The sequence below is a fragment of the Pelodiscus sinensis genome, chromosome 3 (assembly GCF_052426305.1).
Source record: "Pelodiscus sinensis isolate ZL-2025 chromosome 3, ASM5242630v1, whole genome shotgun sequence".
Lineage (NCBI taxonomy): Eukaryota > Metazoa > Chordata > Testudines > Trionychidae > Pelodiscus > Pelodiscus sinensis.
In genome coordinates, this window is record NC_143054.1 from 185472738 (window position 1) to 185493783 (window position 21046).

A 21046-nucleotide genomic window follows, 5' to 3' on the forward strand; every position below is an offset into this window, starting at 1 on the left:
GCAGAAAGATTTTCACTAAAGCCAGCTATATGAGCTAGTTAAAATAAAAGGAAACAAAACTGTACTGAAATATTTGATAAGGATGAAGCTGAGCTGTTACCTGTCATGTGCAATAAAGAACATGTTGGGAAAAAAGAGTGGAAACTATGGATTGTGCAAATCAACTACAGACCTGTCAGTATCCAACAAATAGGGCCTTCAAAGGAGCATCTTAGTGTTCAATGCCCTATTCTGAGGCATTGTGATGCTCACTTTGCCACAGTAATTAAACTGTTTATTGATGAAGCCAGGATATCATTCATTTAATATTTAGTCCTGCCTTGAATGCAGGGGACTGAACTAGATGACTGCTCCAGGATCTTTCCAGGCCTAAAACTTTATGATTCTATGTGCTATATGAACAAGAAAATAGTGCTTTTGGAAAATCACTGTACAATATGATGTGGTTTATTTCATGTAATGTGTTTGTGGCCCTCAGATAATTCATCACAAGAAAAATGAATATATATCACAGAAAGCCACTTTGCTGACTAAAATATTTTGTTAGTTCCATATTTTCTTAGTGATCCACTAAGAAAGTGGGGTATAGAGCCCAATCCAAAGCCTACTGAAATCAATGGAAAGACCTTATAGACTTCAGTGGGCTTTGGATCGGGCCCTTAGAGAAGAGTTTTCCAGACTTTAAATACCCTGGTTTTATTTAATGTACTTAGAACAGCTTTCATTTAAAATGCTTAAAAATTATAAGTACACTCTCTGAACAAAACATTTTCCCAGTTATAGGAATATAGATGAAATAAACATTGCCTATCTTTTTAAAACATATCCCAATGAATTAAATACCAAAGGTATTCAGTGTCCCTGTCATCAGTAGAAAATGACAGTTAAGCACACCTTTTCTAATTTATACTCTTTGACAGAAAATACTCTGTTTAAAATGTCAACCACAGCACACAACACACATTTATATAAAAAAATAAAATAACCACCAAGTGATGCTGCTTTACATTATGATGGATCCTTTGTTTCAAGCACAGGGGAAATGGATTGACATTTTACTGACTTTTACCAGTGAAGAACTGATTAAACTAACTCGTCTACATCTTTTGGCAGGACTTAAAGTCTGTTTCAACAAGTAGAATACCTAATATTTAGAAAAGTAGCACTTGTGTAGCAAGTTGGAAAGCATTTTCACCATGCTCTGATGGCTTTGCTCAGCCACGTTTCCTCTTTGGGATTTGTTGGGGAGGGGGGAAAAAACCCCTATCTCTTCTTAGTTTGTTGTCTTTTGTCAGTCACAAAGGGCAGATTTTCTTTTGTAAATCCTTAGTAATTAAATGAGTACTTCAGTGGTTATGGTCTTCAATGGCCTTGTTTCCTAGGTTTTGCCTTTGACAGTCATATTTTGCAAAGGCTGCTAAGATGACTAGGCACCTTACCCTACTTAACACTAAACCAATTGATGCCCGTGCACACTGCATGAAGGAGGAAAAGATTCATTAATGGCACTTCATTAAATAACTGCAATGGGAAGCAGTAAATGTGACTGAACCAACTGAAATCCAGAGCAAGCTGTCTATTAGGAAAGCAACAAAGACAGTTTCGGAAACTGAACTCTGTCTCCACTGCAGCGGATTAGGAAGAGTGATGGGATTAGTGTTTAATGACTTGGGGAAAGAGACAAAGGGAATTTCGACAAAGAGGCTTAGATATGGAAGAATTAACACTCTCTATCCCAACCATGCCTCTGATGACTTCCAACATTCTTTTCTGGCTCTGAAGCTGAAGTTAAAAAAAAAGACTAGTAAAGCTTAAATACCTCCTTAACCTTTTCTTATAATCGTAAATTAAAAGAAAAAAGAGAAGACTGAAGAATTCATTGATATGTGCTCCCCCTCCCCGCCAAATGTATCCAAAGGTGGATAGAGACCAAGGGGGGGGGGCATGTGTTTCAGCACATAACAGGTGACAAAACTTCTAGCAAGCATCCAAGGGTGATCATGAGTAATTTTACTACATAAACCATATACTTAAAAATGACTCCTTCCAAATGGAGTGGTATTCTGTGCGCACTCAGGACTTAAGAAATCATTCTTAATTTTGAATTATCTTGTTCCCCAGGTGGAATCCAAACACTTGTATGGTTAGTTGTAAATGGTCCCAGAAATACAGAGGTCTTAGGGTTGAAAACATGCTAACTGCTAGTTCAGGAGTGACTGTCACACTGATCACAGAGTTAGAGCACAGGAGAGCTTGATTCTCCTCACATGGGTGTCATTCCGCTGGTGTAAAGTAGCTTCTGACTTACCCAAGTGTAACAGGCAGAAGAAGCAGATTCTGGGTGTGCACTTATGATGTCGCTGTATAAAATGTCTTCAAGCTGAAAGTTAAAAAAAAGCCCCATGAATGAGACAAGGAACCTCATAACTAAACACTACACAAAACTCAAAGACCCAACCCTTGCACATTGTATGAATCTCTTTGATATGAAGCACATATATGCCAAGCACCAAACCCAGCAAAGAGTAAGCCCAATGGGCCCAATTCTGGGAGTTGTGGGCGTGCTAAGCACTTTCTAAAGGGTTCAAAGAGACTTTCGATAGCACTGAAGTGAATGGAGGCACTCAGCACCTCACAGAATCAGGGCAATTATGTTCTGTCAAGAGTGAGGAGGGGCCAGTGGAAATTTTTATAGGGGCAAAAGCACAAACCAAAGAGCTGTGTGAATTCTGCTGCACTGTAAACCAATTCAGAATGTATTTATTTTTAACCAAACCAAAGCACTTGCAGAACAGCTAGGTATTCATTTCACGTGCTAGCCAATATGAAATGCTCCTCGAGCAGCTTTAGACTCCAAAGTATTATTTAACCAGTGTGGTTTAGTGGGACAATGGCAGCCCCCCGCCGTAATCCATTCAGGGGCAATACCATCAGTCAGTGTGAAATTAAATACATTACAGGGTAAGAGCTTAATGCGTTTTATAGGCAGTTGTTCATCCATATCAAACTTTAGCTTTTAAAATCCTAACATTTGATCCCACGACAGGAACCTTGCCTTGAGAATGAGATTGGCACATTTGCACTACCAGCAGGGCAGGAAAACCATAGCGCAGCCTTCAGTTGGAAATGCAATTGGCTGAAAGGAAAAATGTTCACATGATCTTAGGTCTTCAGAGGGACAGACATTACAAGAGCCTATGTAGCTTTGGAAACACAGTAAATACAATCCAGGAGATGCCCTTCATTGACTTCCACTTTCCTGACAGGATTTGTGTTCTTAGAATCAGCATTTCTCAGTGCGGGACATGTGGTTTCCACTTAGCAGAGGTTCAAAAATAACAGTGGTGTTTTACTCATTCACAATGGGCCTGATCCTGCAAATGCTAGTCAGGTGAGTCGTTCCATTGATTTCAGTGAGACTGCTTGTGCGTAAGAAAGAATTTTCAGGATAAAGCCCACACTCTTTCAATTGCCCTATATCAGCCTAGCTCCACTGACTTCAATAAAGTAACACCGATTTACACCCAGCTGAGGATCTGTCCCCAAATGCACAGAACTCCCTCTGTTACACAAACAGATGAGCCATGAAAAGAGTTCAGCTTGTAGAAGAGGTGCAAAAAGTAGAGCTACACAGAGTTAAAGTCTACTCTCTGTTACACCAGCTTAACTCAGGAGTAAATTCCATTCACTTCAGTGCAGTTACTCTTGATATGAACAGGTGTAAGATCCAAGCTTGGTCCTTAGAGACACTTAAAGCCTTCTGTGTTTCTCTTTAAAATGTTGCACTGCACCGATACATCCCAGTGGTAAAAAAAAAAAAGGTTATTTAAAATATTTTCATTGCGATCTGTTATCCAAAATGGCTTTTAACTGTTGAAAGGACATCAAACATTTTAAAATGCATAAACTGGTCTCAGCACTGGGACACACTGCCAGGAATATGCGTCAATCGTATGTTTTTGGATCATATGTCACAGTGGATTATCTGACACTCCATGAACATTGACTGCTTCCTCCAGTTGCGGCTACAAAACTTGTTCTCAGGCACGCCACCGGACGCTGCAACCACCCTGAAGTGGGTTCTGTGTTCACAGTGGTTGTATTGTGTTGTGTTTTTTTTTTTTTTTTTTTTTTTTTTTTTGCAGCCGGTAAGCAAAACTATGCTCTGCATCTCAATGTATAACCCTTTATCAGACACGTGTGCTCAAAAGCAGCTGCAATGACAAGTTTCCTTCAGGGACATACATTCAATGTACATCTCTTAAAAATGTGGGTAGATCCCTGAGTAGTGCAGTATGGAGTCCTCAGCCTCACTTAGAGAACAGCTTTAAGTAGGAGCGTGGGCGTGAGTGTGTGGGAAAGCATTCCTACTCAAATAGGATCGGTGAAGCATGGCAGCTGATTCAGAATAAAACAGGGGAGGTGGACAAGAAAGGATGAAGAGATGCCAGTGGAAGAATTGAATTCACTGGATGATTTGAATCCCAGATCTAGGTGGGGATAGGGAAAGGGAGCTAGGAGTTCTTTCTGCAGAATACTTGAACACCTGACTATCCAGCAATATTTTAGCTCCGATAGAAATATGAAACCCTTTCCTGTACTGTTTGCTTTAATTTTATCCTTCTCTCTTTTTTCCCCACCTCTTCAGTTTCCCTACCTTACACAGGGCCCTTCCCTACTACTCCTGTCATTTCCTGATGCCTAAATCAGTCCTTCTGAAGAAACAACTGCTGTCAGTAAGTGACAAGGGCTGCTGTTTCTGGCAGGATAGATTATCTTGTTGTCTTTATTCTGTCTGCACGTCACAAGTTTGGAGAAAACACTTCTGGGACAAATGGCAAGCTCGGGAAATTAGGGGGTAAGGACTCAGGAGAACGCCTTCCACCACAAAGCCTCTTTCCTGTCACAGGAATTCCCTCCCATCTGCATTCCTTTCTGACCCCCTGATCCCTTCCCACTCATCTGAGGAGCTAGGACTCAAATTTCCCTCCTCTCTCCTGGAGGCAGAAACCCCACTCATTTTTCTCTCTTAGCAAATGCTCTTCTCACCTCTCTGAATCCTAGCTGCTTCTTCCACATTGGTGTTACACTCCCTGTCACTGGCATAATGCAGCAAGCTCTGCATGGCCCCTTACAATGGTTCAGCTAGACAGTGCCACCCACAACAAGGACAAATGCTGTGTCTGGACAAAATGATACCTCTCTCCTCCTCTCTGCCCAGGGGGGGAGGAAATCACGGAGTGCAAGACTATGGGGGCAATTTTCACAGCTAGGCAGGGCTTTCTAGGCCCCCACATCTTCTCAGCCATGCAGGTGCAAAAGGCCCAGCAGGCTCAAAGATGCCTTTTCTGAATAATGCAAAAAAGGAACAACAGGGCCATTCTAACGTCTGCTGCATGCCACGCTCAAACAGCACAACAGGCGGCAGAATGGCCAAGTGTGATCCCAATCAGATTCACCCTGAGCAACACCCAGGAGCACAGCTGTTTAAGAAGAGCAAGGGGAACAGTCAAGCATAGTGGGAAGGAAGGGGGGGGGATACTCTGACCTTTTGTTCCTTTATTGCATTAGGGAGGAGGAGAATCTCTAGGTTGATGTGTTTTTGACACCATCTGGGAAATGCTGAGGAAGGTGCTGTATGGGTAAGGATATTTTTGAGTGGTTGGGTGCTATGGGCCTGATTTTGCAGAGATGCTGAGAATTTGCAGTCCCCAGTAATTACAATGAGCTCCAGAGGTTCAGTATCTCTCAAAATCAGGCCCAATGTGTAGAGCTGGTTGACATTTTTCCATCAAAAAATTTCCCCCCTTTTTTCTTATTTTTTTTTAAAAGCTTTGTGACCAAAACCATTTTTGTGGTCCAACATTTTCCATTTCCTTTTACAAAAACAAACAAAACCCTCACTGCTCAACTCTGAAACCCAAAAAATGTTCAGTAATTTTTTTTTGGTTTTCAGTAAACCTGTTTGGTTTGCAGCTCACATTTCAGTTAAAAATCAGTTTTTGTTTTAGAAAATCTAAACATTTTACAAAAACTCAAACGTTTTCCATGGGGAAAACTTGTTTTTTTTAAAAAAATTCCGACAAACTACCAGCTCTGTCTCTTGCCATGCTATTTTCTTATGCCTGGAAAAAAACAAAGATTTCTGCAATAGCTTTTGACTATCCGGAAATTCCCTTTGTGTGCAGGTAATTCTCAGGTTTTGTTCTGCAGCAATTCCTGTGCTAACCTTCTGTCCAGCCTCCATTGCAGGAGGAATTCCTCAGAGAATGGTTAAGGTGCCTCCAGTAATAGTCAGTGGCTGACAGAATGAGCCCTTGGTCTTCTCTAATTTTCCCACCATTGCCTTCCCTTTGTTACCCATAGTATCTTCTGCGTGGGGCTTCAGAAACTTTTGTTTGCTTGTTTTGCCCCATACCATTTCCTGTGCGCTGTTATCATGCAGCCTTGTGCATGGTCAAACTGAAGGTTCCTTGGGAAACTGCACATAATGGACGCATTTCAAAAGGGGAGAGAAGAGAGACAGAGAGAGTGAGGGCATGTGTCTGTCTGTCTCTTCCTTTCTGCAGATGTGGAGCTCACCTACAAGATTTGCTTTGAGTCCTAGAGCTCACTTTTGGTCTTGTTATTTTCAAGTCTTCCCTTGCTACCAAAATTGCTTTTTAGAACAATAAAACCTGCCCTTCTGCTTCAGGTGGCCTAGTGAAGGGCTGGTATTAAGGAGCTGGTGTGGACCTCTTCTCATTCATCATTGCTTAAACTGAACTCCATGGCCTGCGTTCTGCTCTGTTATACACTGAAGTCAATGGGCGTGATCCAGCTTTGCCTTACACGGGTGCAAAACTGGTGGGAGATCAGACTCAAGTGCAGAGGGTCTCCTATTTACTCAGCATTGCCAACTCTTGTGATTTTTATCATAAGTCTTTCAATGTTTTATATTGTTATTAAATCCCCATCTCCTGGAGTCATGTCATATGCTGATCACCTCAGTTTCATTTTTTAAACTAAGTTTCTAGCTCTTATGGAGGTGCACAAAAACCTGAAAATGGGATCCAGTGGAGCTTACAGGCTCAAAACCCAGAAAGCAATTTAAATAAATACACATTTGGATTTTTTATTTTTAAAAATCATATGACTTTAAAGCCAAACTCTCGATTTTTGAGGGCCCAACTTTTTTATACTGGTGTATAAATTACATCAGTGGGATTATTTCTGACTTCCCCTGGTGTAAAGGAAAATAGAATTATGGCCAGTGAGTAACAAACCAACCAACCAAACATACTGTAGCTTGTGGAATTACTCTGGACTCACTTTGAGGTAGCTAGAGCTGAATGACTACATTAATTTTGACAAGAATCAGTTAACTTTTCCCCATCACTTTTCATTTTTTTGTTCCTCTGTACTTGTAGATTCTGGCTGAGGATGGAAATGGAAGGGCCAAAATACACCAAGAAAGGGTGGTCTGTTGACATTTTTGTCTCAGCCGCAATCAAGAAGCACTAGAGTTCTCACCGGATGGCCGCTCTCAGGATATTTCCAACCTAATTTTGCTGTCTTGAGTACTGTGGATGTTTCAGCTATGCAGTTGAACTATCGGGAGCTTATCCAAACAAAATCTCCAACTCCCAAACTGTTAACGTCTCATCACCAGGAAATACAACTTTACTTCTGTTTGTGGCCTCTGTAACACTAATTACTCCAATTTAACAAAGGGAAATGCTACTCAAATCATGGCTTCAAGTCCCTCACAGCTGAGATATCTGTTTAGGGACCTGTTGGCATTCAGAGTCAGAGGGTATGTGTACACTACACAGCATTTAACAACACCACTGGGGCAACACAGCTGTGTCACTAAAGTCAGGCAGCTTACTTTTGCGGATAAAAAACTTCCACCCCTACAAGCAGTGTTTCCTTTGTTGGTAGGAGAGCACTCCTGCTGACATAGCACTGTTTACACTAGGGGTACATCTACACTATGGCTATGTCTAGACTGGCATAATTTTCCGCAAATGCTTTTAACGGAAAAGTTTTTCTGTTAAAAGCATTTGCAGAAAAGAGCGTCTAGATTGGCACGGACGCTTTTCCGCAAAAGCACTTTTTGCAGAAAAGCGTCCATGCCAATCTAGATGCGGTTTTGCACAAGAAAGCCCCGATTGCCATTTTTGCCATCGGGCTTTTTTGTGCAAAACAATACCGCGTTGTCTACACTGGCCCTCTTGTGCAAAAGCATTTGCGCAAGAGGGCTTTTGCCCGAACGGGAGCAGCATAGTATTTCCGTAAGAACACTGACAATCTTACATGAGATCGTCAGTGTTCTTGCGGAAATTCAAGCAGCCAGTGTAGACAGCTGGCAAGTTTTTCCGCAAAAGCACTTGCTTTTGCGGAAAAACTTGCCAGTCTAGATGCAGCCTCTGAGTTTTCTCAGCAACAAATATGCTAATGAAGGACTCATTTGCATGAGTTGCGATCTCATTTGTAAATGTTCTGCCGATCTGTTTTTGCACTAGGGGTTTTTGCACAAAAACAAGCAGTGTGGACATTTTCTTTTTGTGCAAAAACCCCTTTTCCCATAAGATCAGTATACCTCCTTTTTTGGGTCATAAGAATCTTGCGGAAAAAGGGATTTTTGCACAAAAAGAAAATGTCCACACTGCTTGTTTTTGTGCAAAAACCCTTAGTGCAAAAACAGATTGGCAGAAAATATGCAAATGAGATTGTGACATGCAAATGAGTCCCTTATTAGCATATTTTTTGCAGCAAAAACTCTTAGTGTAGACATAGCATAGTACTTGCCACGGCAAAGCTTTTATCCGGGGGGCGGAGGGGAAGGAGAGGAGAGGTGTGTGTGTGGAATTTAAGCACCTGTGAATGACAAAAGCTTTGTTGTTCAATTGTCAGTATAGACAAAGCCATAGTCAGAGAGTTTAAGGCCACAAGGGATCACTAGATCATCTAGTCCAGGGTTTCCCAACCTATGGGTCGAGACCCAAATACAGGTCGCCATTACATTTCAAAATGGTCGCCAAGTGTCTCTTCAGGTGGCTTTGCCCCCTCTTCTCCTCCCATTTTTGAACTGCCTTGGGTCACCAAGTTTTCCTGAATTGTCAAATGGGTCCCCATCTGGAAAAGTTTGAGAACCACTGTTTTCTAGTCAGACCAGTGATGCAAGATCATTTTTAAGAATGGAGGTGCTGACATCCCTCCCCTTAACCCTGTCCTCCCACAGCAGCTGACGTCAGGAACAAAGTCCTGGCATGCAGGGCCAGCAGCCAGGACTTGGGGCAAGTGGCTGGCAGCAGAGCCCCCACCGTGCGAGACCAAAGCAGAATCTCCACAGCACACAGAGTTGGCAGCTGGGACTCCAGGCCTGGAGTCAGCAGCAGAACCCTTGGCTCACAGGTGCTGCAGTCAAGCCTGGGGGCAGCTGAGTCTCTGGGTGCTAGGCTGGGAAACCGGGGATGGTGCAGCAACCCCCACAGTCCTAGTTCCCGCATTCTCTGACCTTCTGTATCACAGATGATCACCCTCACCCTGCACCCACACAAATAACTCCATCAACTGAATTCAGACCAAAAGTTGATAGCCCACAGGAGACTATCGGGCAGTGTCGTTGTAGTAGGTGTTGGTCCCAGGATATGAGAGTGACAAGGTGGGTAAGACCTGAAGAAAAGCTCTGTGTTAAACTCGAAAGCTTGCCTTTCTCACCATCAGAAGTTAGTCCAATAAAAGATGTCACTTTACCCATCTTGCCTCTGCCTATTAGGTGCCCCAGGCCAAGAATAGGAGGGACTGAGGTGCAAACACTCCTGTAATGGCCACAAAATGTACTCAGATAATTCTGGTAAGTGGTCTACATCTGCTGCAAAGGAAGAGGCTCTGTCAGTCTGACCTGGGGGGAAATTCCTTCACGATCCCACAAGTGGTGATCACTGAGACTCAGTATGTGAGGCAGACCAGCCTGCGGAGCTTTTGAAAGAGAACGCTTGGTGCTACTCAGAGCTTTGGCCCTTCCTCTCCACTGGACCACCTCAGCTGTCTGTGGTCACCCCGATGCTTCAAAGGAAGACAATTTAAAACAATCCACAACAAAAGCAGAAATATGAGGAGAGGGGAGCGTGACCAATGGGAGCAAAGAGCTGCCTCTGCCTAGTGGCTGGACATGCCAGCCGCTTCTAGTGCAGTGTGCAGCCAAGGCACTCAGCCCAATATAAGTGAATGGGAGTTGGAAAAGTAAGCAACTGGGGGGAGAGGAGGACTCAGAAAAGGGAAAGGGGCGAAGCTTCTGGACAGGACATGGGATGGGGCAAGGGTGTTCAGTTTTATGCAATTAGCAAGTTGGCAACCTTATTGCTTGTCTAGGCATTACTGTATAGTCCTATATTAATTTAATTTTACCCCACTGTTAAATATTTGTGTATGTGGGAGAGAAAGCATGTGAATTTGTAAGCAGAAACCAGCCTGATTTACTGTATGGGATTTTTATGAATTGGTATCTTTGATCCATTTTTATTTGAATTTCCCTGTACAAGTAGATGAAGACAAATACTTATTGTAATATTTATGAGTAGATTCTGCAGGTCGCTATGGTTTCAGAGAAAACAATAAAAATTGATACCAAACTGGATGCGCTTCAGGTTGGGAGGGCACAGGTATAGTCCATAAATTATATTAAAACTCACTCCTTTACGATGAGGTAAGTGTTGACATTAGATAATTTGGTGGGGAGTATTTATTTCTATATTTATTAAAATGTCAGTAACAGAAGGAGTAACACCTCCTAAAGGGCCTGCAGGTGCTTGTCTTAAAAAAGCACTTGAAGAGAATAAAACCCATAAATTACATTTCAAATGATTCACCATAGAATGAAAGAGAATGGATACATTCAGTGTATCAAAAAAGGAGATAAGCAAGGATCTTCCAAAGGAAGGCAAGGCTCTGAACCTGCCAAGAGTTATATTTTTGCTTAAATTTATACAGGTGATTAACTACACAGAAGTGAACAGGGCTGCTCAAAAGCAGAATGTTTGAGCATGCGCAAAGCCTAAAAAAAATACATTTGTACAGACTTAGAAACGTTTCCTATATAGCATGCTTTATTTATTCAAGGGCTGCATTTTTTACATGATCAAGTGGAGGTGACTGCTACCTGAAAAACTTAAAGCACTCAGGAGAAAAGGAAGTGGATGAAAAATATATTAGTAAAATGCATTTAATTTGCAAAGGTAGCATTTCAGAGATCAGTGCTCTAAGACACTGAAGCCCTGGATAATGACTGGAAATTAAGTATCATACCAATATAATGATGTTAGCCTTCTGTTTCTGACTATCCCCAAGTGTTCTAGCAGTCTAGTTATGTCTGACCTTGCCTGGCTCTTAGAAGAAATTGGTCAGGTCAGAATAAGATGTTAGCTTGTTCACATCACAGGGAAATACAAACTGAGGTCAAGAAAACCACAACATCTGGAACGTGAGAAAAGGATTTACTGTTAAGGGCTTAATAAACTCTGAAAATAAAGTTCTCAACTTTGCTAATTTGTTTCGGCTTCAAAGAGGAATAAAATGTGATGCTGGTAGAAGGTTTTATGGCTCTCCTGAAGAAATAAAAAGTACATCTGAGCTAAAATTAGTAAAGCATAATGACAGCAGAGATAGTGTCACATTTATCTGATGCTAGAGGAAAATGCTAAATGGTCCCTATTAGGGATTTATGTTCACATTATTGAGGGAAGAGGGGAATGATGTGTTGCTCTGGGTGCTACAGCTCAGGGAGGAAAAGATTTGGAGAGAGAGCTGCATAGAGGTGTGTACACTTAGGATGTTAAAATATGGTTAATTGACTAGTCGACGGAATGTCTATTAACTAGTCGACTAGTCGATAGGCACTTCTGCATTCCTCCTTTGAAATGTACAAGAGCCCCCGCTTGTACATTTCAAAGGAGGAATGCAGAACTCCGCATACAGCCCAGGGCCAGCAGGAAGTCCTGCTGACTCCTGGCTGCACACGGCTTGCCTGCTTTGAAATGCACAAGACTAACCAATGGGGCCTCTTGTGTATTTCAAAGCCATAGAGCCCAGGGTCAGCGGGGAACTCACAGTCCCCCGCTGACCCTAAGCTCCATGGTACACAGCATGCCACTAGGAGCCCGGGGTCAGCTGGGGAGTCCCCAGCTGACCCCGGGCTCCACTGCCCCTTTAAAACGGGTGGAGATGGCAGTTTCAAAGGGGAAGCCATGGAGCCCAGGGTGAGCTGGGGACCCGGGCTCCATGGCTGCCCCTTTGAAAGGTGCACAGGAAGCATTTTAAAGAGGCAGCCACCGCACAGCTGATCCGCGGATCAGTTGTGCAGCGGCTGCTCTTTTAAAAAGCCGCCTTGGGGTTTCAAAGTGGCAGCGCTACTGTGCAGCACTGCCACTTTGAAGTACTCCTTCCCCCCGCCTTTGCTGCCTCTGTCTCATAGATATCGACTAGTCAACTAGCTAATGCTTATTGGATAGTCAACTAGCCTTTTACATCCTTAGTGTGCACCCCTGCAGAAAACAGAACCCAGGCTGTTGCCGCTCAACCAGGACGTGGGGCAAGAATTAATCACGAGGCAGATCTCCTAGTCATTCCAAGGCATACAACTCCGAGGCTACTCCAGCTTTAGGCTTGAGTCATGCCTATAAAGTTGCTTTAATTCTTCACACCCCCAGCTCCCAGGAACAACCATGTAGCCCACCTGGGGTCTGGCCTTTGGAGCAGGTTGAGTTCCACAGTAGGATAGGTCATGCACAATAAATAGGAACCGCAAAGTACCGAATAGTTCAGCTAAGGCCTTAGGGCCCAATTCTGGCAGGCACTAAGCATTCTGGCCCTTATCCCTCAAAGCACTTTAGTAAGTGCTTAATTTTAAAATGAAGACACCCCTGACTTCAGAATTAAAGCACTTGGCAGGACTGAATCCTCAGGCCTGATTCTCCCATCATCTTCATTAATGTAAATCAGGGAAAACCCCATTCAAGACAATGGCATGTTAGCACTGTAAAGCCACTGGAAGTGAGTGGAGAATTCAGCCGTTAGTGAGATAAATCGGAACAGGTGATTGAAAATACTGGCATCCATTCTCTCCACTAGGGGATAGCCAGCCTCTGCCTGACCTATGCTCTTGTAAATTACAATCATTTTGAGGGTTCAGTCCCTTAGAGGTTAAAGAAACCAGAGCCCTGCCAGAAGGGAAAATATGGTTTACCTGACAGGCAATTGCATTGAGGTTTTGGTAGCATTAGTAACCTTTAATCCTCAGCCATTCACACAAAATTCTGCAGGCAGGTCTTATTTAGGCAAAATATTCATCTTTACATTACCATTGTCTTAGTTTGAAAAACATGGGAGAAGACTAAGGGGGTATCTGACATCTAGGAAATGGGATGCAAATCCTGCTCCTATTGGCATAGAGACTGTGGACGTACCACAAGTCGGGTAACCCAATAACAAGTGTGAAAAAATTATCTGTGCTGGGAATTTGTCTGTATTCCAGCCACTGACAGCCAAGTACTGAAATAGCTGCACCAGAGTAAACTCCAAGCACAGACAGAAATGCAACTTCAGTTTGAAACCAGGGAAAGTTCCATGGGTGAAAAGCTTGGCTTTCCTACACTGCAGCTACATCCATTGCCAGTTAATAGCCAATGCAGACAAAGCCACAACAACAATAATAATAAACACCTAGCTCTTCTTATCGATAGATTTCAAAGCACCATCCAAAGAAGCATCATTGTCTCCATTTGACATGTGGGAAAAATGAGACATAGGGAGGTCAAATGACTTGTCTAAAGTCACCCACCTGACTAATCAGGAATACAACCCGACCCTCCCAAGTCTGATTCCAGCACTCTATCCACTAGGCAACACTGCCTTTCCTCCTGCCTAAGGAAGAGAGAGAAAGGCTCTCAGGAGTCAGGAGTCCAACAAGAATGCCCCTGACCTGCCAGTCAATGCACTACAGCCCTAGTAATAGCTGGTATGGGGAAGCTTGCGGGAGGCAACACAATCTAATCCTCTCCATACACTGCTGTTAAGTAATACAGCATTTTGTGGGTCACAAATATCAGTCACATTATTTAGCAATACATTTCCATATCTTACCATACTAGGCAAAGAGTTTGTCTTGAACAGCCAGAAAGAGAGAAATAAGATGAACAGGCATTTTTTATGAATTGTATTCAGGCCTGGCACTGAATAAGGACAAATTGCTCAGCGCACTGCTGCAATTTAGTGGGTGTTACTTAGGGTTGGGACCAGATTGGTTGCTTAGGAACCAATTGGGCCATATCACCAAAAAAGGAAGGAGAAGGTGGTTATGAGTACACTCAGCAGTGCCAAAGCCTAATTTCATTTAGAACTGATCTTGGATGATGTGTAACATACACACACGCACAGTACAGACAAAGAGGGATAATATGTGTTTGTGTGTTTTGGGGAGTCCAAGGTCTTCTCTGAGTGAAATCATTAGTTTACAGTTAAAAATTGAGGAATTCTACATATCTTCTAGCTCACAGTTATTGATTGTAAAATAATTATTTCCTCAAGAAAGGGCTTTAATTCTTCTAGCTAACAGTACTGTTACATCTGTTTGCAGTAAATATTTCAAAGTGATGTGGGTGAAAAAAACCTTACATGAGTTCCATACAGCTCTGTCCAAACTTATGTTTATAAAATATTTGGGGAAGATTAATTGAAGTACGGATTAAAATGTAATATTATTGCCAAGAATGTTACTGAAAATACTGAAACTATCTCTTTAAATCATCCTCCTTTGGTCTGGTTCAGATAGTTTCAGTGAAAGGGATTTCAGTTAAATGTGACCAGGACTTTTTATTTATTTCTCCTCTCCCTTTCCTTCACCCCCATTCCCTTTCACTCTCTCAAAATAGCAAAAATTGACCATTAACTAAGGATTAGCTCATACATTAAACAACGTAGTAAAATATTTTATGGCACTACTTCCAGCAGTTTAAAATACTACAGTTCAAGCTATGAGAAATAATAAAAAAAAGATAAAATAGAAATGTTGATGTCTCTTTAAACAATAAAAATTTACAACAGATTGCAAAATGACAAAAGCTGATATTTACCGTGAAATTTCTCACCTATTTGAAGTATGAAATATAGTAAGTAATTAGCTCATAATAATTACCTAATCCTTATTATTTTGCTTTTAGAATATTTATTTAAGCTTAGGTTACTAAAATTTCAAATAATAGTGGGGGCTGCTGTCATGGCTCTTTATCCAAATGAATCGTAGTCTCTTGTAAACAGTTCTGTGATCTGATTTCCATTGGGACAGAAGTTGTAAAAGGCCAGGGATTTGCAATGGATTTACACGTATACTGTTTCAGTTAAGTTACCAAGGTCGACTTAACAGCCCTTTTCCTCAGAGTCTTAAATACATTTGCCACCCAGCTTCTTTATACCACATTCAAAGGAACGGGCAGTGTGATTGTAAAGGATGCTTGAACTTCAGTGAAAACTCCAATTTACATTCTTTTAATAGTCGGTGGGATTTTTTTTAATGAGCTTTGTTGCATTGTTAGAAAACTGGTTCTTGCTAATATAGAGGCACATGATAAGGACACAGATTTCTCTGAGTTTTGAGAAGGTCATTCTACTTTCATGATGTTAGAAAGCACTAGAGTATAATTCTTGTAACAACATTGCATCAGTGATATTAGCACAGTGCTCTGAAGTCTTAGTCCTCAAGAAAAATAGATCAGAATGGTGACCTGCTATAATAGATAGGCCTTTTTAAAGGAAAGTAACTCTAGACTAAATCCAGAACAAATATTAAGGTGGTTCTATTCACTTCTCTTTTCAGGGAGGTTTAAATACTTTGAGTTATGATGATTAGATAGAAATGAACTGATAATAAAGGTAAGTAAGGTTCATAGTTAATCCACAATTCTAAATGACTGGGTTGATTGTCTTATTCACTTGGCAAACAATTTCTTGTCTAAATGTTATTTCAGCCAAAGGTATAATTTCTTTAACACAGCAGACAGAATCAGATTAAAATATAATACAGAAGCAGCACTTACCTCAGACTGATTAATATGCTTAAGCTGTTACCATGCCACCATTCTTAAAAGCATGAAGATACGCTTTTCTACGCTAGTCTATATATATTGATACCTCCTGTGTGCCAGGAAAACCTCTTTGATTATTCACACTAAACCACTGCTTAAGTGGGATGAATTTCTCAGACTTGCACTTTTCATAATCAAGTAATAAATTCTAGGACTAATCATAGGCAGCACTGTCTTTCCCATGTGATGTGAAAAAGGATTCATCAGGAGTTTCTCTAACCCTATTAAAAATAAATCACATAAGTAATTAAAGATGCATGCTTAAACTCAAATAAAAGTTCAGTTCATAGAGTTGTAATGGAGACTGAAATCTATGTAGTGCTCTACTTAGCCCTGGTCTACACTAGGACTTTATTCCAAAATAACTATCCCACCAAGTCGAATTTATAAGTGGCGCATCCACACTACCAAGACTGTTATTTCAAAATAACAGGCAGCGGAATTCAAAATCTGTACTCCTGCATCAGGAGTAATGCTAATTCCAAAATAGTTATTTGGAAATAAAGGTAGTGTAGATGCTACAAGACCGCTATTTTGAAATAATCACTCCTCAGAGTAATTCAAAGTAATTACTCCCCAGTGCTTCCTGGGGCTCTAAGTCCAAGGTAGCACGTCCATATTAATGGAGCCTGCCTCAGACTAATTTTGAGGCTTCCCCACAGTGTGGATACGCTAGTTCAATGTTGTTAAATTGTGAGTTATTAAGTTGAATTTAGTAATTTCAAAATACTTTCCTAATATAGACATGGCCTTAGAGACATCCTATTGCAAGCTGTATTGTTACAAATTTCAGTACAAAATGAACTTCTTCCAGATTCAGTTTTTATTAAAGTACATTGCATTAAACTGTGCTCTTCTTTCAAATAAGGACTGTCCAACAGGTAAAAATGAAGTCCCTTTGAGATTAGGGTAGTATTTTTCTTTATTTGGCAGCCAGACTAGGATTGTCTAAGGATGGAAGTGCACTGTTGTTTTACAATCAAGAAGATTTCCTTTATCTATGTGGCATCTTTAGAACAATCCGCTTTGAACAAGTGACGTCTGAGCTGAGCTTTGAACTTGCAATGAATACATAAAACTATAAGATCTACAGACTATTCTCCAGCGCTCTGCAGCCCTAAATGACAACATTCTTTAAAACTGTGCATGAAATGTAATCTAATTCTTTTGTACTCGTGTTACCTTACTCTTGGCTTAAACATTGCATTTTTAAGCCAAACTGCAAACTAATCTATCATAAAGACCCTTCCAGGTGAGATTTATTATAGATCACTTTCTAGTCAGTGTGCTCTATGTGCATGTATATACCCATATTCATCTTATTATTATCCAGCTGAAAAATTCCCAGTGTGTGCAACGCCTCAGATATAATAGCAGGCATGCCAACAGAATATGACACTTATGCTAATCTGCACCCTGCTGTGGAAAAACATACACAAGGATTCCATTACCACATTCATTAGGCTGCAGTGCACTTCATCTTGAATAGGGATTATGATCTATAATAGACTGAAAACAGTTGACTGAACCCACTTAGACAAATCTCTATGACATTAGCCAAATATTTCAGGATAAGAAAGAGTAGGAGTTCAATCTTTTCATAGTTGTGTACGTCTTCTTTTAAAAAAAAAAAAAAAGTTCAGACGTGTCAAATTTAAAAAAAGTGAAGGTCAGGATAACATTTTGTGCTGATATGGTGCTTTACATTTCCAAGATGCAGGACAAATATAACTAAAAAGAATGTGGCATAGCCATTATTGGGGCAGGTGGGGGCTTTTTGTATATGGGTATTATCTAGTGTTGGCTTTGGAAAGACTTCTCGAAGGTTATCAAATTCTCTGTGCACCTGTTATAAAGCTTTTTGGCACCTGAAAAAGAGATGTCTATGCTGATTGCACATGCAGAGTGGGCTTACAGTGACATCCTTATGCAGGTTAAATGGTAATTTGAATCTGATGAAAAAAAGATGTTGTCCAGTTCTGTATTCTAGTTTCCTAAATATGCTTTGAGTGTATATTCAATTTTTGGTTCTGTGGGATACAGTTGCTGCCTGACAGCCTGTCTTTGTTGGCATAAAACTGAAGTCAAAGTATTTAAAGTATTGTCAGAAATAATAAAGAATGGAATATAAATCAGTGCTCTGGAAATGCTATGGAATTTGGTCATGACCAACAGGGGAAAAAAGGGAATTAAATCTCCTCCATGTATAAGATTCAAAAGATAATAATAAAAACCGTCTGTGCTTAACATTTTCTCATTGCTAGGAATCTCTTGTTTATGTAGTTCCTTTTAATGCAGCAACTAAACAGGAAGTTCCTGTTAGCAGCCCCATGATGTAAGTAAAAGGACAATATCTGAAAAAGAGCTGCAGATCAGGAATTGCACAGAGCTTTCTGAAAGAAAGAAAGAAAGAAAGAAAGAAAGAAAGAAAGAAAGAAAGAAAGAAAGAAAGAAAGAAAGAAAGAAAGAAAGAAAGAAAGAAAGAAAGAAACTACTTAAATAATGTAATGTATTCAGTATTTTCAAACCTCATTTTTCTTTAATTCCTATGTCCCTTCTCAGAGGTACATACTGATCTCAGTAATACTAGTGTAAGTCTGGAATTAGTCCACGCTGGTGTAAGCAACAACACAATCTGGTCTATTATCCTTAGGGAAAACTAATGACTTCTGGATTTGGCACTATTCTGCAGGAGGAAAAATATTTTTAGAAGGCTGTCCTCCTGGTTTTCTAACTCTTTCTCTGAAAATGAATAATTGTTCTTCTGAATGCCTAGAGTTCCTCTGATCTTTAAGATGCTGAGCACCACCTAAGAAGCTGACTTCACAGTTATCAGACACTTTGATTGTGGTCTCAATATTCCTTGAAAGATTTTTATGATTTAGTCCAACAGGAGCCAGTTTGGGCCCAATATAAAAATATTCAGAGGAAAAACAACAAATATTTCTGTAAACACTTAAAGGAAACAGAACTCCCAGAGTCTGTATGAAGAAAACAGTCTTAACTAAGTAAAAAAAGCACTTAATTTGCCAGCGAGGAAGGACAAACTTCTGGGATGATTTTATTTTTTTATTTGTATTGTGGCCTGGCTTATATTTTTCAGCTGTGAAAGATAACTGGAAGCATCAAACAGGTTGAACGAGGCACTGTTTTCTTGCTTCAGGAACATGGCCCTTTGCACTGAGATTGTAATACAATCCATCCTCTCTGGGACTGCAAATGCTACAGTGCAAAACTGTGTTTGAAAACCTCTTTTATCATTCATCGTCTCCAGACTGAAATCATTTTTGACAACCTCTGCAGAAAACAAGCAGCTTTCTGGCTACTGGCGAGCCGATTAAAGGGAGGAAACACATGTTCACTGTCAGACGGAGCCCCTGGAGAAAGCATTGACAACCTTTTAACCTCCTTTCCCAGTGAAAGTGCCCAAATGTTTCTCTGGAACAAAACCCCAGCATTGTTTTAAGCATCTTTTCATTTAATGTTCTATGTTTTTCAAGATATGTTATAAAATCAAAGGAATTCCATTTTAATATGGACATTTCAAAACCAGTTCAATTCCAGTGTAAATGGTCATGCAAATGGTGGCATGAATGGGGATTCTTTCTTTCTTTCTTTCTTTCTTTCTTTCTTTCTTTCTTTCTTTCTTTCTTTCTTTCTTTCTTTCTTTCTTTCTTTCTTTCTTTCTTTCAAATACCAACACATTGAAAAGTTCACTAACCTCTACAGTGATTTTCTCAAAACAAGCCAAGAAGCCACAGGAGTGAAATTTTCTGAACAGTAGGAAGGCTGACTAGCAGACATTATTAGCACTCTGAGCATTAAAATCTGGCCATGGAAACTTTTGTGAGCTACAAGATGCTGAGGCAGGAAGTGCCACACATTACTTATGTATTTGTTATCAAGGGAAACTGTTTCCACTGTATTCAATCATGAGCAAGAGGGGAAAATAAATTTTCTACTTAGAAGTAAAATAAGGATCTTTTTCTAAGAATTATTTTCCAACTTGATTGGTCTAACTCCTTCTTTGTAGTTATAAATATACAGTTGGAGTTTCTTTAACATTTAACCTTGCTATTTTTACCTTAATATCAGCAGCTGGAACAGTTCTGTCTGTTTTGATAAAATGATACTTTTTTCCATGTTACATATTTGCTTTTACAGCTGAAAGGAACAGTTCCAGTTAAAGTAAGTTCTGTAAAACTGCAGCAGTTTAATTTGCCTGGAAGAGGATTCTTTGGTTAAATGTTTCCCTAAGCAACTGCATTGGGCACTGTCCGATAATGTATTATATCTGCTAATGAAAGATGAAAGACTGAGTACTCTGGGGTATAAAGTTACACGTGGATTTGTATTCATTTTTCAAATGCATTATTCTAGCAAAGTTCACTACACTATGTACCACTACAGCTGACGTTGTATAGGCTTTCATGAGGACTGCAATTTGTCCAAAAGGGGGGAAAATCCTTAATACTAAAACTTGGCTTCCAAAGTACTTTATCTTTTCTTTTTTTTAAGAAAATCCTTTTTCTAGTCTCAGTAATAGTCCTAACAGAAGCACTGAGTTCAAAATGTGTTCACAAAACAGTAGTGGTTCTAGTGAATTTGGTTCACATCAACACACGAGAAGTTTTTTGCTCTCCTTGGATATGATTGTTGCCCAGGATATATTCAGAATCTGAACTGCTCTTCATGATGTAGTCAGAGTTTCAATCTGGCTCATTGGGATAAGTTGCACAGAGGAAGTCACATGTTACATTATTTCTTCTGTGGCTCTGATTGACTGAACCTGTCTCTTGTGACCAAGGAGTCAGGGGTCAACTCATCTTAGCAGTAGTGATTTCTATAGGAAACAGTCCAATTCTATTTTATACTTTGGATCATCAAAAGTTTCCCTGAGATCAGAGTTGTTCAATAAAGGAAGC

At 40.4% G+C, this 21046-nt stretch overlaps 1 long non-coding RNA gene across 2 annotated transcripts in view; it reads right to left on the minus strand.

The window, feature by feature from the left end:
* LOC106731379 (uncharacterized) overlaps window positions 1-21046 on the minus strand; it is a 306122-nt gene that overhangs the window by 15423 nt on the left and 269653 nt on the right. The window contains exons 1-2 of one of the 2 annotated variants that reach the window (XR_016349290.1): window positions 14125-14225; window positions 2309-2380 (exon numbers count right to left, since the gene is read on the minus strand). This is a non-coding gene — a long non-coding RNA (uncharacterized LOC106731379). Of the gene's footprint in view, window positions 1-2308; window positions 2381-14124; window positions 14226-21046 lie in introns of those variants that run through there. The other variant, XR_016349289.1, reaches the window with a different exon arrangement.